We start from the raw sequence: 12572 nt of genomic DNA, 5'->3' as shown, positions 1-12572 counted from the left end.
TGAATGTCACATGATTCCAATGAACCAATGGTCTCTCTCTCTCTGTCTCCTTTCCTCTCTCTCTCTCTCTCTCTCTCTCTCTTTGAATTATTGTGTACGATCATCTCCCAACAGCAGGAGTTTATGGGGGGAGATTCCATCTGCAGAGGAAGAGGAGAAAAGGTTGCAGGAGTTCCTCACTTCAAGTAAGATTAGGAAGCTGTGTAAAATGTTAGAAACAGTGCAAAGAAGAGGCAGGATCTTAAGGCAGACTCAAAAGCCTAAAGCCAGCTATGCTTGGAAATCATCTCTGAAAAGTAGGCAATTCCTAATGAGGTCGTAATACTACCTAACATAAACAATTTTCAAGCATTAACCTAGAAACCAAATAAACAAAAACTAGAAAAAGAGAAAATATAGAAGCAAGCCGCAACCCCAGATCTCCATCATACCCAAGACAAATTCAGTAGGAAGTGGGGGAGTAGATGAAAAGCTGCCCAGCTGAACTTTCTAAAATGATTGCAGTGAAGGTCAAAAAGCATATGAATCATTTACTAGGAAAGGAACACAAGTAATTATACAGGTAATTAAAAAGGTAATTACTTATAAAGTATTGCAGACCCAAAAATCGAGTTCAGTCACCCAAATATTGTAATCTTTCTTCAAGTCTTCTTCACAATCCAAAAAGTTATATTCATAATCCCATTGAGACGTTATTGGAATCCCAGCTAGTCAACTGCAATCTACCACCACCAATGCAATCCACGGTGAGAGTAAAGACATGAAGACATATTCTGAATTAAGGGCAGTCAAGGGGACCCAAGCCCATTTCCTGTGAGGATATGTGGACAAAGACCTGGATCCTAGGCCTCTCCCATCATTTATTGTCTTGTGAAGAAAGGGAGGGATCGCTCAGGGATGAGTGATAATGAGGATTTCAGAGATTATTTGAGTAACTTGAGCTGGCTGGCCAGGTGGAAGAATTTCTTCTCTGTAATTTGCAGAGACAAAGATATGCAGAAGGATCAATTTACATAACCCAATTAAGTTAACAGTGGTATTGTTTTGGGGGGCCATTGCTTTGGTTTGTTATATGCTAACTCTTGTGCCCTGAGAAGTCATAGCCTCTTATCCTGAGTCTCATACCCAGTTTACATTCCTGGAGCTGTTTGCTCTAACATTTCACCAGCTCAATCCTGTATGTGGAGAGCACCATGTAAGGAAACAGGACTGTCTAATGGCTATAGATTTTGCATATTAGCACCTCGGTTAGCCTTATTTGCAATGCTAGAACCAATTGAGGAGAGAAGGAAATATCCTAGCCAGCCTTTCACATATCAGCATAAGGAAATGAGTCTCCAAGTAACAATCGAGGGAGTCAAGTGAAAATGCCAGACACGTGGCACTTAACACTGTCAGGGAGTTACAAGTAGTATGTATAAAAGCGGGCTCATAAGAGTACGATGGAGCAGAAAAATTCTTACTGTCAAGTGATATTGTGGCCACTGTATTTTCATAGTTGTGGCATTGTATTCTCCTTGTTTGTGGAAACATTGATGTAAAAAAATATCCTAGGGGGCTGGCTGGTGGTGGGCTGGAGCAGAGTGCTCCATGTGCACATGTGGAAAAGTGGAGGTACCTGAGCGCTGGCGGGCTATGTCCCCGGCCTCTGCAGATTTAGGGTTGTGTTTGAATTTTGCTGCCTTTGTCACACCCTCAACTCCCTGCCATAGGTGAGAAGGCCAGCTTGGGTTGAGTGGCTGGAGCTGAGATGGTGCAGAGCTCAGAGACAGCTGCAAGGATGTCGGGGTTGAGTGGTGCTAAGGATGACCTTACCAGGTACAGAAGATGAAAGGCAGCCCCATCGAGCTTGGAGTTATAACACAACACAATATCAAGGAGTTGAAGAGGTTAGATGGGGTCATCTCTCCAGTTAGCTATAATGACTGGTTCTACAAGGATGTGCTGGAGGTGCAAGCTAGCACAACTTGCCTATTTCAATGATATTGCTGTTGGTGCAGTGTGCTGCAGGGTGGGTCATTCACAGATTCAGAAGAGACTTTACATCATGACACTAGGAGGTCTTGCAACCTTACTGAAGGCTAGAAATAGGAACTAAAGTGTTAAATCATGTCTTAAACATCTGTGAGAAAGATGGCACTTTGGGCAATATCTATCTGTATGTCCAGATCAGCAATGAGGCGGCGATTGACTTCTACAGGAAATTTGACTTTGAGATTATTTAGACAAAGAGCTACTAGAAGAAGATAAAACCTGTTGAAGCTCATGTGCTTCTGAAAAACCTCAGTGTGCTTTGGGTTAGTTTGCAGATGTGCAAAAGACAAACAACTGAACAAATTTTAAATTCAACTGTCTTACATTAGCTTGTAGCCAAATAAAAAGAGAGATCCATTAATCTCCTCCTCTCCTTGTTAAGCTTTCTCACCTTGTTCTCTTGTTCTTAGTTTTTTCCTTTTTGCCCTCTTTCCTTTAAAATTTTTAATAATTTCAGAGATTTTTAAAAATAATCATGTTTGGATTAAGTTTCCTCATTTTTATGAGGTGTTAGATTGAAGGAAGATCTGTTTACTTTCATAGTTAAAATGTATACCCTGAAAATTTTGGGTGTCGAATGATTTCAAATTATTAAACTTTAAAAAAAATGTCTTGCTTTCACACTCAAGGACACAGCCTAAAAATATTGTTTATTTCAAAACACAAAAAAATGCAGCAGCAATATCTTATTCTCTGATTCATAGACAAGTTTGGTGTGTTTGTGGTACTTGTTTTTAAAGATTATTTGTGGGATGCTTATCTCTACACACTACTTTCACCCCACCTTTAGACCTTCTGAACTCTCAGGGGTTGGACCACTGTTAACCTTGTGACAAATACTAAACTTATTTAGATTTCAAAGCAGTTGATTTTTCTCTTAGTGCTGATGGTTTTGGAAGTTTAGTTAGGTAGTATTACACGTTGATCTGCATATTAGAGTTAAGTTTCTTTCTTGTTAATGAGTGAACTGGTTGTCAGCAGGTTTATTTTTCTTGCTATTGTTTTTAGAGGCATCATTATTTAGAGCGTGAGCTGGTGAGATTAAAATTTTGTAATATCCCAGCTAGTGATATTAGTCTTTAACTGACCTAAAGAAGTTTATTGTGATTTAGTTTTCTTTTTCCCTATCCTTTTTCTTTAGTAAGCCCAATAATACCATAGTTAATCTAACATTAAAAATGGAGTCTTTATTGATTAACCTCTAAATAAAACTGAGTCAAGGTTTTTTCCCCCTTGGAGGTATTTTGAAGTGCCTAAAGGAAAGTTTAGATGTACTTCTGGCACAATAAATGCATGTAATGTCATCTAATACAGGCTATTAAAATATTGTCAGTAAGTGTTCAATTATGTAGGAAAGATTATCTAGACAGTAGTTTTTGAGAATAACATAATTATGATACTCCCTTATCTGTTGAAGACTATTTTGGATTTGCTTGTATTCTGTGCCTACAATACTGAATTTATGGATTTGGAATAAGAGGAATTGTTGAATGATCTGCTTCTATTCTTAGAAAGGTAGAAGCACAAAGTGTTAATAGTACAAATATCACTGTGGCCTCCTTTACTGACAGGAGTGGTTCAATGTTAAATTGTTATCTGGAAAGTAAGTAGTGGTTCTGACAGATTGAGAACTTTTTTTAAAAATTGAGATGTCTGAAATATTCATGTTTTTCTCCCATTGTGCAATCTATATTTACAATTTTTTTTAATTATCTGTGGCAGACTGGGGTTTGGCTAAGTGGCATAAGAACTTGCCTGGCAGGTGCAAAGTCATGAGTTTGCTCTCCGGTACAAAAAAAATTATCAGTGGTCACTTAAGAAATGTTCTTTACAGTTATAGAAATAGGAGCAATGTCATTTCAGAACATTCATTTATATTTCAAAATTTATTTTGATATCTGAATGTTTACAAAAAGGCTGAATTTTCCAGCAATTTTCTCACTAATTGAAAAGTCCTTCAGAAAGAGACCTGTGGGGAAATCATAGTTTGCAGTCATGGAAAAGAAAAGCTCCCTCAGTTTTTGGAGGGAAGAACTTTAAGAATACTTAAGTGGTTAAGTTTACTTGGTGCAGTTAAAAATTAAACTTTTCAATTTTGTCATTGCTATTGTACCTGAAATAAAATTATGTGATGATCTGTTAAGAGGAAAAACAAACAAAAACATTATACCACAAGATATTTAAAAGTATACTGCATATAACTATGTTCAAAATATAATGCTTGATGATGATAATAAATGACCATGTTACTTGTTCTTTGACTAAATTCTGATAATTATTTTAGCATGTACTTTTATTTATAAACAAATTTGTAAAACAATATCAGGCAGATCTTCTGTGACTAATTCTACAACAAAACATTGGCATCTTAGGAAATGACAACTCCATGTACATGATTGCCCTAAAGACCTTCAAGCCCACAATATGTGGAAGGGGAAGAAGATGATATTATTATTAGCATATTTAGTATTGATAAACATAAACTTAGTGTAGTTCAAGTGTACAGTTTTCCAAAGTCTATAGGTGTGTGTGGGAATGACCTATGTCTTTGCATTCACTCATTACTCATTATAAACTCTAAGAGAGCAACTTTCAGTCTTACAAGCTCTCTTCATGGTAAGTAGCCTATACATGTTTATAGTGTTTTATCTTTAATGTCATATGTTTTTGGTTGCTTTCCTATAAGTAGGTTTATTTAGATACAATGATATTTCCCTGTGTGTTAAAATTGCTTACAGTGTTCAATAAAGTAGAGGTTGTACCCTGGAAGCAAACAGTTCCACCACATAGCCTCAGTGTATACTAGGCTGTACCATGTAGATATGTGTTATTCACTTTGCTATGTTTGGTCAACAAAGAAATTGCCAAAGGGTCCACTTTCAAAAAAAAAAACAACATCCAAAGCATTACAAAGTATGCATGAAAGTATTTGAAACTAGCTTTGTGCTCAATTTTACTATAGACATAACATAGCTCTGTAACTTTTCAGTGAATTAAATAAATATTTCCATGAATTAAAAGTGTGTCTACTGAGTCCTAATAATGAAATAAAATATTAGTGTTTTGGTTAATGATATATAACAATTCATTTTTGTAAATGAGTGTTGTATTCATTTTTTAACAAATAATATGACACTAATGCATTAACAATGGAATTTTAAAATGCATTCATCATCTGTTGTATATTTACGATGCTTATGTTTTGACAATTACACATAATGCACTATAATCATTTGTATGCTACTTTTTGGGGGATAGTACATTTCTTTTGGATAGATTTGGATAAAAGAGTTTCTTGACTATATAATAATTTGTTGGAAAATAATATGCCACTTTACATGATAATCATATCACATAACATTTGCATGAGTACTAGGTGAGTGATTTAGTTTAACATTTTTATAACATTAATTATCTGTAGTATTTTTTATGATAACCATCATAGTAGACAGTATTGCATTGTAGATTTGATTTGTATTTCCATAATAAATAGTGATGTTTGGCATGTTTCCAAGTACTGCCTCATTTCTTATCAGCTTATGAGCAGTTAAGGGTCTGAGGTTCTCCCAGATGCAATTCACTTGAAACTTTAGATGGAGCTCTTGCTGAAATCACACACACGCATGTGTGCATGTGCACATGCACACACACTCACACTTTCCACAGACAGCTCTCTGCTACATAGCAGAAAATTCTTTTTCAAGAACCTAATTCCTCTTAGAGACTATATGTTGTGATGAGACAAGAATACCCTGAGATAGAAACACCATGTGGAACCTGCCTGCACCAAAAACGGTAGCCTCCTGGTTCACAAAGGGCTTTACAATTGCTCTAGAGTTTCTTCCTAATCATCATTCACTAAGGAGATGAAATGTATGTGCAGTATCCACATCTGTTGCTGCACTGTGCAGAATGATTTGGGTGAAGATTTGATTCCAACCCTTTCTCCTATGGTGCCATACTTACACAGCACATAGCTCACCTAGCACGAGGACCACCATCTGATAAGGAATGTATAAGGAAACTCTATGAGTCAATGAAAATTCTACCCAAAGTAATAAAACACAACCTAAATACCTACAAAGACAGATCATATTGTAACCCAAAGGGCAAAACAGATCTTTCCAACTAATATTGTTTTATTTTAGACTTCCCAGCTTCAGCATTCTGGGAGTGTAAATTGCCAATCTTTTTCTTTTCATCTCAGATGAAAGGACAGAAAACAAAACCTCTCTCAGGAAACTAGTATATCCATCTGAGAAAAATAAGGAACACTGCTCCTAGGAAGTTTGAGTCTGGTTTTCCTTCTTCAAGAAAGTGAAGGATCCCAGATTGTTGAGGTTATGAAATAATAAAAAAATTTTCTTGCCTTCTCTCTCATTGTACTTCTTACCTCTTTCCTTTCAATGAAAATTCTTCATACCTGAGCAAGGCAAGATGGAGAGTTGAGGCAAAAAGAGCTCCCTACCAAGATATTTGGAGCTAATGTTGAATGAAACCTTTCATTACACCAAGAATTCCTTATTACTTGGAAAGCAGTGAACATTATGGACTTGTATGCCTGATAATAATGTTTTTGACAAAAAAAAACTAATGTTAAGAACAATACAAATACTATTTATCTGATATGTCAGTGGAGCAAATGCATTTACATAAATGTTATTCAAATTTTGGGAAACATTCACTTACTTCTTCTAATAATAACATTAGAGACAAATACAGAAAAATTTTATAAATATATATATTTATTAATATATAAATATATAAAATATATAAATATTTTATAAATATATATACAAATACAAAGTATTTTATAAAATATAAAGTATACGTAGCTTTAAGTAGGGACTAATTTAAATATTTTAATAATGATTAAATATTTTAATAATGATAGAATAACACTGACATTTCATTAAAAGTACTGAAACACACCTATGCATAAGATAGGATTAAGGTAAGTTTCTAGTATCAGTCAGAATCACATTCAGCTGTCAAGAGACTAATGATCATTATAAGAAGTTCTCTTCTGAGCAGCTAAAGGAAAAAGATGAGATTTAGTATGGTATTTTAAAGTATGGTACTTTAAAAATCATTCAGCAGGGTCATTTGCTCTTGATTTTCATTGTAGATCTGGTTTAACTTTCCCATTTTTCTAGTGCAAAATCCTGGACACTCACAAGGAGGATATGTTTATATTAGCTTATGATTTGTAGGCTTCAGTTCATAGTCTCTTTGTTCAAGCACGATTGCATGCAGAGAAAAAACAGCCCATGGCATGGGAGAAAGGAGACAGCAGCAGCAGCAACAACAGCAAGTCTTCTTTTCCTTTGTATCCCACCTAGATTATAAGACGATTAGTTTTTGCTAACCACATGTGGTGGTTCCAATTGTCCATAAAGAAAACTATATTAATCCTATTGGTGGACTAATTTAATTATCACACTCTTATAATCTATATTCACACACCCTAGATCCAGCCTCACCTATGAGCACGAGTGTTTTTCTTTTCCTTTGGATGGTGGGTAATATCAGTATACAAACCAGAATAATTAGTAAGGAAGTATTTTTAAGTACATTGGAAAATATGAGCAAGAAATAGATATACAGTTCAGCAGTAGAACGCCTATATATCATGTGAAAGGCCCTAACATTGATATCAAACATTGCAAAAAATGCAAATAAGTATAAGTTAAGAGAAGATTAGAGTAATTCCATCCCTGGTGGACTAGCATGGAATAATTTTATCTACCCAGTATTATCAACTAGAAAACTGTCATTTGCAGAGAGTTTTTCAGTGTAAGAGATGTAACTCAGTTGAAGAGCATAGTACTGACTATGCTGAAGATCTGTGTGGGTTCTGACAATGCCAAAAGCAAAACAAAAACAAGTTATTTAGATAGTGAATAGAAACTGTGGACAGGTGAGCCAAAAAATCAACAGGGACATCAGGTCTCTGTTGATAGGAATTGTGCCCTCTCTGACCATCAGAGAGCACTATGGGATGGCCCTATGATCCCTACACAGGGCTCATTAAGAAATGTTCACTCTTTTGGGCTCACTAATGAGCAATCAGTAACTGTGTCTTCTCTGATGACTTTTGTCTTAACTTAGCAGGTGTTTCCTCCTAGAGATCTCCCAAGGGGAAAAATAAACTTTCATTCTCCACAGTCTGCAGTATGAACTGAACTCCATACCAAGATTCAGAGAAGGCTTAGGGCAGTTATGGTAGAGCTCAGATTTGCATAAAATGAGTCTTTTGGGGGCCAGGGACAGAATGTTATGACTTCAATATTTTTAAATAGTTTATCAGAGACCTTCAGAAAGTATACTCACACCAACCCAGAGATGAAGAAGAGACAACCTTAAGGAACATGCATTTAATAATGAAATCTATCACAGATATGAAAGGTAAGTTATAAAAATGAGGAAGGGCCCCCAAATCCACTGTCAATCATACTGGAAGAGATCTTTAAGGTTTGTAATAATCAGGACTAGGCATCAGAGGCAAAGGATAAGTTTAGAGAAAAAGATTTATGTATTCAAAGTTCATCCACTATTTCAGGATAGCTCTAGAGACTCCCACATAGCCAAAACCCAGTAGGGCAAACATTGAATTTTGTGATTCGATGTTCAGCATCAGGCCTGCTCTGTGGCAAGATGTGAACTTGAAATCCTTGGATGGCTCCAATCCTGTGACACTATTGGTGGTTTTAGCTCTCATAGCTTCTCTCTGGATCCAGCCTCACCCACTCCTTGAAACTTTTCATAAATGATCCACTTTCCTGGCTTTTCCAATATTTTTGAGTTTCCAGCTTTTAGCTGTACAGTCATAGCTTCACACAGTGCTTCCACAAGGCTACACTGTCTAGCCTCTCAGGCCTTCTTGAAGCCTGATGGAATCCTTCCTGACCCCACAACTCTTGTGTTCTGCATGTTCCTAAAACCACAACCATGTGTGTTATGTCTAGGTCTGCTTCCAGAGAGAGCAGTAGAAGGGCTTTCTTATTTCTGGGATGTATCGGTCCAAAGCCTGAATTACTGAGTTGTAGGAACCCAAATCTGAGGAATAAATTCCCTCGGTAGCTGCCATTCTGGTACATGATGAATACTATCTGTCTTCTCAAGAAAGTCTTTCACCTTGAATGCAAAGAGTGGAGTCCTGGTAGTTTGTGTAATTCTCTCAGACCATCTGTTTTATTGTCTTCTGAAATACTTGGTTTTATATTGCTCGTATTTTTAATAGTTAAGTTCTGTTCATGTCCATGTTTATAGGCTTCAACTTTACTGGGGCTTTCTTTCTGGTCTAATTTAAAACTTTAAAAATCATTCTGCAGGGCCTTTTGCTCTTGATTTTCATTGTAGATCTGGTTTAACTTTCTCATTTCTATTACAAAAGCCTGGACACCTACAAGGAGGAAATGTTTATATTAGCTCATGATTTGTAGGCTTCAGTTCATAGTCTCTTTGGTCAAGCAAGATTGCATGCAGAGAGAAATCAGCCCATGGCATGGAAGAAAGAATTCAGCAGCAACAGCAGCAATGGCAAGGCTTCCTTTCCTTTTTATCCCACCTAGGCTATAAGATGATTGGTTGTTGCTAACCACATGTGGTGTGAGCCTTCCAATTGTCCATAAAGAAAACTATGTTAATCCTATTGGTGGACTAATTTAATTATCACACTCTCATAATCTATATTCACACATCCTAGATCCAGCCTCACCTATTAGTACGAGTGTTTTTCTTTTTCTTGGGTGGTGGGTAGCATCAAAATACAAGCCAGAATAATTAGTAAGGAAAATGTTCCAACTGACTTAGAAAAGGTCAACTTGGCAATCATACATTTGAAGACCACAACTGGGATATATTCCTGAAACAGAATATTGATGCTTGTAATAAAGAGGTTCCAAGTCACTTGTAGGATACACTAGAGTCAAAATTAATTACCATCATCCTGGAGGAGTTGGGGCAGACCATTGTCCTGACAGTTAAAGGATAATATTAATTTTTACGTGTACACTAAGATATTTGTTACAAAGCCTCTGAGTAAGAGTATTTTCTGTTTACTTTATGTAATGTGTGACTCACCATGTTCTGTAGTTTTTAACTTGAGTCTTACTGCCTGAATTCTAGCAGGCATACTAATAAAAAGAGTTCTTGGCCTTCTGAGAATCATTGTCTTCAGCCACATATGACTCTCTGCCTTTGTGTAGTACCGATAAGTCTTACTTTCATTCTTTGTCACTTTTAAACATATAGGGTAAAAATAAGTGTCTCTTCTCAATGATAGTATCCTTGAAACTTTAATAGATGGTAAACCAATATAATTATAAGATCCAACAGATTAGCTTCACTGAAGCCACGTAACAAGTCTAGAATTTCCTTATAAGGTTCAGTACTTAGCCAGTTGTCATTATTAAAGCTTTGAGGAAGCCCATGGAACAGCCTCATTCCTGTCACTTGTTTTACCTGACTCAGAACAGACACAATCTGCACTGGGAGTGGCTGAATGAGGCTGATTAATGAGTATTTGAGGATGTTTGTACAAGGCTCGACTTCATTACAATATAGCACACTGAGAGACTTAAATTCGCAAACCTTAGGATTCACTGATTCTGCATCCTTCACTTTATTAGTGACTTCAATAACTGAAATCACTAAAAATGATACTTTAAAACAAATCAGTTGACCTGGCAATACTTGAGATACATATACTTAACAAAAAGGCTATGGAACATTAAACATGTACTTATTATTATTAAATCATGCATAAAAGAAATGATACTTAACAATATCTTTTGTGGCAGAGCAAATACATTGCATTTTCATTTACATACATTTTTATACCTGCCACAGTCCAAGGTCTCTTCTGGAAGTGAGATACTCAGTTACAAATCAAAGAGCATAAGAGCCCCAGGTTATGGGTATGAGGCTAGACACAATGACTTGGTGAGAGGTAGGAGTCAGCTCCTTAGAATGTCAGGTCTCTGGATTATGTGGAAACCTGCCTTATTTGACTGTAAGAGAGCACTGTGGGGATTACTTTATCCCTACAATGGCTGTTCAATCAGAACCATTCAGTGAAAGAGTCCTGACCTTCTTGTGGATCCTACTTTTGCTAATAGGTACTCAGCAGGTAGATCTTTTCTAACCTAGCCAGGTTTCCTGAGCAGAGATAGTTATCTTCTCTCATCAGTCAAGCAAGGCAAAGAATTTGCAAAGGGAAAGCAAATCTTCACTTCCTCAGTCTATAATGTGATCTAAGTTCCAAAATCAGGGCTGAGGGAAGGGTTAGGTATGATGAAAGCTAATTTGCATGCACATCCCCTCCTCTTCAGAAGATGGGAAAGAAAAGAAGATCTGGAACAACCCAGTCTCATTGTGCGGCTCCTAGTCCTACGTACACCATGGATTAGACTCCTCTTCTCCTCCTGTTCCTCTTTTACTGCACAGGTAGGGGCTGAAACTATGCTTCAATATATCAAGAGCTAGCCAGACAGCATAAATCAATCTCCTTTGGACAGGGTCTTGAAGAAGCTCACATTTGTCCTTTGTTACTCACTCATGACTATGTCTGTTTACAGGTTCCTTCTCCCAGCCTGTGGTGACTCAACCACCCTACCTCTCTGTATCTTCTGGAGCAAATGCCAGACTCCCCTGTTCTCTGAGCAGTGGCTCTCCACTCTGACTACCACATTTCCTGGTACCAGCAAAAGACAGGGATCCGTCCTCAATTTTTACTGAGATACTACTCAGATTTAAATAAACAGCAAGGCTCTGGGGTTCCCAACCGCTTTGTTGGATCCAAAGATTCCTCAGCCAAACCAGCAATTTTGTTCATCTATGGACTTCAGTATGAGGATGAGGCTGACTCTTACTGTCAAGCAGATTATGCCAACTACGGCAGTTGCACAGTGCTTAAAATGAAGGGAGAAGTGAGACTAAAATGTCTACTTTGTTCCCTCTGCAATGTTTTGTCACAGCTGAATTGGCTAAGTCTAAACCTGATTTAAAAAACAAGTTCTTACCATCTTTTTGGTTACTATCTGTTACTTGTAGATGTGAAAATCTCCTTTTCCTTAATGCATTGTTAAAACCTTCTCTCTATGGTCATATCAACAATTGTGCAAATCAGTTACTGAGATTCAGTTCTCCTTCCAGGGAGATAGTGACGGTGGAAGGAAGAGGTTAATACTATCTGAGTGCAGCTCAGAGTCTTCACTTAAGTCAAAGACACATAGTTTGAGAGTTTTATTTGGTCACTGGGTTCATTGTACCCTGGTCTATATTTACAGACTAGCTTCAAGAATGAGATCACTTTCTCAGAACTGCTAATTCCAGACTCCCTCTGAGTTTGTGATTTTCTGCTGAATGTGAGAAGCAGGTCTCTATGCCTGCAAGTGGTAAACAAAATTTTCTCCACAATGAAATGAAATAATGTCTTTGAACTGCAGGTAAGCACAGACACCCTAACCATCAGGCTCTTTCTGTACTGAGTCATGCTTTGCAGTAACCAATCCTTTCTTTATCCCTGCGATTAT

General features: G+C 37.0%; 2 pseudogenes; both read left to right on the top strand.

Annotated features, from left to right (window-relative positions):
• Positions 1-1827: 1827 nt before the first annotated feature.
• Positions 1828-2332, top strand: LOC100727542 (N-alpha-acetyltransferase 50-like; annotated as a pseudogene).
• Positions 2333-11438: 9106 nt separating this feature from the next.
• On the top strand, positions 11439-12199 carry LOC100717876 (probable non-functional immunoglobulin lambda variable 5-48; annotated as a pseudogene).
• The last annotated feature ends 373 nt before the right edge of the window (positions 12200-12572 follow it).

Source organism: Cavia porcellus, unplaced genomic scaffold (assembly GCF_034190915.1).
Source record: "Cavia porcellus strain 051 isolate PalLab524CR breed Dunkin Hartley unplaced genomic scaffold, mCavPor4.1 scaffold_16, whole genome shotgun sequence".
Taxonomy (NCBI): Eukaryota; Metazoa; Chordata; class Mammalia; order Rodentia; family Caviidae; genus Cavia; species Cavia porcellus.
This window is presented reverse-complemented; position numbering and strand designations above follow the sequence as displayed.